Below are 6186 nucleotides of genomic sequence, written 5' to 3' on the forward strand. Positions count from 1 at the left end.
GTAAAATTCCAGAAAAATATATAGTTCTGCTTCATTGACTATGCTAAAGACTTTGACTGTGTGGATTACAATAAACTGGGATATTCTTAAAGAATGCCAGACCACCTTACGTGTCACATGAGGAACCTGTACATGGGTCAAAAAACAACAGTTAGAACTGGACATGGAACAATGGACTGGTTCCAAATTGGGAAAGGAGTATGACAAGGCTGCATGTTGTCACCCTGCTTATTTAACTTACATACAGAGTACATCATGTGAAATGCCAAGGTGGATGAATCACAAGCTGGAATCAAGATTGCCCAAAGAAATAGCAACAGCCTCAGATAAGCAGATAATACTACTCTAATGGCGGAAACTGAAGAAGAACAAAAGAACCTCTTGATGAGGGTGAAAAAGGAGAATGAAAAAGCTGGTTTGAAGCTCAACATTAAAAAACTAAGTTCATGGCATCTGGTGCCATTACTTCATGACAAATAGAAGGGGAAAAAGTTGAAATAGTGACAAATTTTATTTTCTTAGGCTTCAAAATCACTGTGAATAGTGACTGCAGCCATGAAATTAAAAGATGCTTACTTACTTCTTGGAAGGAAAGCTATGACAAACCTAGAGAGTATGTTAAAAAGCAGAGCTATCACTTTGTTGACAAAGGTCTGAATAGGCAAAGCTATGGTTTTTCCAGTAATCATGTATGGATATGAGAATTGGACCATAAAGTCTGAGTGCCGAAGAATTGATGCTTTTGAATTGTGGTGCTGGAGAAGACTCTTGAGAATCCCTTGGACTGCAAGGAGATCAAACCAGTCAATCCTAAAGGAAATTAACTTTGAATATTCACTGGAAGTACTGATGCTGAACCTCCAATACTTTGGCCACCTGATGTGAAGAGCCGACTCAATGGAAAAGACTCTGATGCTGGGAGAAATTGAAGGAAAAAGGAGAAGGGGTGACAGAGGATTAGATAGTATCACTGACTCAGTGGACATGAATTTGAGCAAACTCTAGGAGGAGAGAGGAGACTGGTTTGTTGCAGTCCTTGCAGTCATAAAGAGTTGAACATGACTTAGCAACTAAACAAAAACAGTGAACTTTTGGTTTTATATTTTATTAGTGCATTCTCTAAGTTTATGTTTTGAATTTTTTAAAATATTTCCTTATGAAATTTTTTGCTAATCTTTTGTTGTTGTTGAGGGATATATGTTAATAATTTCTTAAATAATAAAGTCAATTTTTAGAAAAAAAATTAAGTTGAGCATTCTGCCTACTTATTTAAATCATGCCTGTGGAAAATAAAAACCTTTAGTATGCAACACAGTTAACTCTGGTAAATAACAAGTTAATCAAAAAAAAGTTGAAATGGGCCACCCTAAAACATGATATAAAAAGAAATACAACTGGGAAACAATAGATTTGGGAACAAATTAAAATGGTTTTTGCTAAACACAGCTCAAATATGGAATAACTGGAAAGCAGATCAATAGCTTCTGAAAGTCAACCAGTGGTCAGTATTCTGCTGAGGAAAGGTTCTGCTAATCATTATTAATGCCATGGTAGGCAAATTTATCAATTTTTCCCTATTTGGTTAATAGATTTCAAGTTCTTGTTTAAGAAGTCCTTCTCTACCAGCGATGATAAAGATATTCTCTTATATTTTCTCTAAATTTTGTAAAGATTATTTTTTTTACATGTCATTGTTGTTCAGTTGCTAAGCCATGTCGACTCTTTGTGACCCCATGGACTGCAGCAAACCAGGCTTCCCTGCCCTTCACTGTCTCCCAGAGTTTGCTCAGACTCATGTCCATTGAGTTGGTGATGCTATCTAACCATCTCATCCTCTGCCACTCGCTTCTCCTTTTGCTTTCACTTAATCCACGTAGAATACAGATTGAGATTCAATTTTATTTTTCCCAAGTGAGTTATCAGTTTTTATAACACTGTTTATTGACTAGTTTTTCTTTCTTCAGTAATCTGTAATGTCTCTGACACATGTAGGTATATGTGGGTCTGTCTGTTTCTGCACTCTTTATTATATTTTTATTAATGTTTGTATATTTGTATAAAACATCATTTATTAACACAGTTTTATAATAAGCTTTGATTTCTGATAGAATTATCCCACTTAATTTGTTTCTCCGTCCCCTTTTGGGAGTATCTTGGTTTTTCTTAGAACTTTACCTGCATTCATTTTAGAATATTTATTTAATTTCTCAAATATTTGATTGAAGTTTGAGTGGAATTTTATCACCTCTTCTAGAAAAACATCTATTTCTGCTTTATTGACTATGCCAAAGCCTTTGACTGTGTGGATCACAATAAACTGGAAAATTCTGAAAGAGATGGGAATACCAGACCAACTGACTTGCCTCTTGAGAAACCTATATGCAGGTCAGGAAGCAACAGTTAGAACTGGACATGGAACAACAGACTGGTTCCAAATAGAAAAAAGAGTTCATCAAGGCTGTATATAGTCACCCTGCTTATTTAACTTCTAAGCAGAGTACATCATGAGAAACGCTGGACTGGAAGAAGCACAAGCTAGAATCAAGATTGCCAGGAGAAATATCAATCACCTCAGATATGCAAATGACACCACCCTTATGGCAGAAAGTGAAGAGGAGCTAAAAAGCCTCTTGATGAAAGTGAAAGAGGAGAGGGAAAAAGTTGGCTTAAAGCTCAACATTCAGAAAATGAAGATCATGGCATCTGGTCCCATCACTTCATGGCAAATAGATGGGGAAACAGTGGAAACAGTGTCAGACTTTATTTTTTGGGGGATCCAAAATCACTGCAGACGGTGACTGCAGCCATGAAATTAAAAGACACTTACTCCTTGGAAGAAAAGTTATGACCAACCTAGATAGCATATTCAAAAGCAGAGACATTACTTTGCCGACTAAAGTCCGTTTTAGTCAAGGCTATGGTTTTTCCTGTGGTCATGTATGGATGTGAGAGTTGGACTGTGAAGAAGGCTGAGCGCTGAAGAATTGATGCTTTTGAACTGTGGTGTTGGAGAAGACTCTTGAGAGTCCCTTGGACTGCAAGGAGATCCAACCAGTCCATTCTGAAGGCGATCAGCCCTGGGATTTCTTTGGAAGGAGTGATGCTAAAGCTGAAACTCCAGTACCTTGGCCACCTCATGCGAAGAGTTGACTCATTGGAAAAGACTCTGATGCTGGGAGAGATTGGGGGCAGGAGGAGAAGGGGACAACAGAGGATGCCATGGCTGGATGGCATCACGGACTCGATGGACGTGAGTCTGAGTGAACTCCGGGAGTTGGTGATGGACAGGGAGGCCTGGCGTGCTGCGATTCATGGGGTCACAAAGAGTCGGACACGACTGAGCGACTGAACTGGATTGAACTGAAGCCTTTTAATATCATTGACCTTAATTCTTATACTTTCCTATGTTTTTCACTCCATCTTTTTCCACTCTGTGCTTTATCCTGTATATTTTCTATTAGTATATTTTTGTTTATTGACACTGATATTTCTAATGAAATATTGATATGTTTTCTAATCTATCCTAGATCTATTTCTATATTTTAAATCACTATCAGTCCTTTTAATTCTGTCTGTTTGGCAGTTAAACCTAGTCATGGAATTCTAAGTTAAATTATTGTATTTTTAATTTCTAGAATTTCCATGTTTATAGTTTATATTTTCTGTTAAAATTGATAATCTTTTTTTATTCATTTAAGCATATTAAGCATAGTTATTTTGAAGTTACTAGATGATAACTCCATTATTCAGGTTCTCTGTGTATCTACTTCTACATCCTATTGTTTCTCTTACATTTTGAGTAAATTACCTTGCTTAATTATACACTTGGCTATTATTATTGTTTTTGTTGCTAAAATCTAATCACTGCCTATCAAAAATATAGTGATAACCTGAGGCTTAGGGTGATGCTATCTTCCACCTGAGAAAATTTATGTTTATTTCTAAGGTTTGCTTTAATCCAAGTGGGAATTTAGGTCATTTGAGAGTAGTTTTTGCTTTGTTCACACTTATTCGAAGCCTATGAGATCTGTCAGTCTCTTTCCTGTTAGCAGATTCTGAACTTGAATTTCTTTCCATTTAGCCTCACGAGTCTATTAAAGCTCTGTGAAAGAGTTTATTCTGGAAATAGAGACTCCTAGGCCAAGCTATGCTTAAAAGTAGGATGAATTCTCTGAGTTTTTGCAGTTTGAATTCATAATTCTTTATTTTTTTTGTTATTTTTTGAATGAATTAAAACATATTATGCAAAATAATTGCTCACATTTATTAGCTGTTTTGATGGAGAGTTGATCTGAAATACCTAGTTTGCCACTACTGGAAGCAGAACTCCCAGTGATTTAAAAAATTCAAAGTGTGTGTATGTGTATTATTTCAATGCATTTTATTTCTTTTCCAAATCAGGTCATTTTTGATCATGTTTGTTTTTTGCTCATAAATCTTGTTTTTCTATTTCTCTCTTTTCAAAACATTCCATTTGAAATTATTTTACATTCTATAACTAATATTTTTAGAACTATAAGGCTTACAGGTTTAAACCTGTAGTTTGTTTCTGTTTATTCATAAATAGTGGAGTATGTCTTCACATGTTTGATAATTTTTTTTTTTTAATATGAGCTTGTATTTTTTTAAACTTCTGTGGGAATCTTAAGGGCCTAGCTTGGGGATATTTTCCTCCAGAAAGATCTTGTTCTTGCTCCTGGTGGGTACAGTTGGATGGTACTTAGATGATACCATACATATCCCCTTTGCTAAAGAATCTGACTGCAATGCAGAAGACCTGGGTTTGATTCCTGGGTCCAGAAGATATCCTGGAGAAGGAAATGGCAACCCACTCCAGTATTCTTGCCTGGAGAATCCCATGGAGAGAGGAGCCTGGCAGGCTGCAGTCTGTGGGGTAGCAAGAGTTGGACACAACTTTGCAACTAAACCACCAAGGTGATACCATCTAATATAATATTTTAGCTTCAGGTTTCTCTGGCTGCACAGATATTATATATTTGAAGTTGTGACCTGAATGGTAGCAAGTTCACAGGGTTGATTCTCAGGAGAAACTATTATACTTTGTGTATGTATGTTTTCCATCCAGAGTCCTGATGAAAACAGACAAATTCCTCATAGGTTTCCATTGTTAGTACACAGGTATTTTCAATATTTTTGTATTAGTGCTGTAGCACCTTTCAGGCCTCAGATTAATGAAGTCCATATCTCATGGGTCCTCATTTGGGTTGTTTGCATGAACTGGATGCTTTGGGTGGTGAAAAAATACCTCTAACACATCCAACAACAGATAAAATAGCTTATTAATAGTGATGTAAATTTTTTAAGTCAGGAATAATATAGAGGTCAGGAAGAAAATGTGAAAGTATGAAGTTGCTAAAAATAAGACAGTAAAGGTGATGGGTGCATTGTTTAAAAGCTTCCAATTCCAGTTTTAAAAAGATGACTAAGAAAATGTCTCCTGTAAGTACTTGACCCTGAGACTGCTAATTTTTTACCTCTACCTGCAGCCAACAAGCACCTTCATAATATACTTTAAGTAGACTTAAATATATGCTAATATTTCCTGATGTACTGGGGTGGTTTAGTCACTAAGTCATGTCTGACTCCTGCAACCCCATAGACCATAGCCTGCCAGGCTCCTCTGTCCATGGAATTTGGAGTGGGTTGCCATTTCCTTCTCCAGGGGATCTTCCCAACCCAGGGATTGAACCCATGTCTCCTGTACTGCAGCTGGATTCTTTGCCAACTCAGCTACCAGGGAAGCACTACGTGACAACATCCACTTTCACATTTATGTGATCTAGAACAGTTTAACTTGCTTGCATGCTCCGTTGCTAAGTCCTATCCAATTCTTTGCAACCCCATGGACCATAGCCTGTCAGGCTCCTCTGTCCATGGGATTTTCCAGGAAGAATGCTGAAGTGGGTTGCCATTTCCTCCTCTAGGGGGTCTTCCCAACCCAGGGATTGAACTCTTGTCTCCTACACTGGCAGGTGGATTATCCCTGAGCCACCTTAGACTATTTAAAACTATTCTTGGTATAGCCTTTGTTCTCTATTTTCTCCAAGATGCAAAAACATCTTTACCATACATTAAAGATAATGGTCATAGTGTAAAGATTTCCTAATCATAGTAAATTGAAGGAGTTTGGATACAGGATCAGTTTCATAAATTAGAAATTTCAGG

The sequence above is a fragment of the Budorcas taxicolor genome, chromosome 3, assembly GCF_023091745.1.
Source record: "Budorcas taxicolor isolate Tak-1 chromosome 3, Takin1.1, whole genome shotgun sequence".
Taxonomy (NCBI): domain Eukaryota; kingdom Metazoa; phylum Chordata; class Mammalia; order Artiodactyla; family Bovidae; genus Budorcas; species Budorcas taxicolor.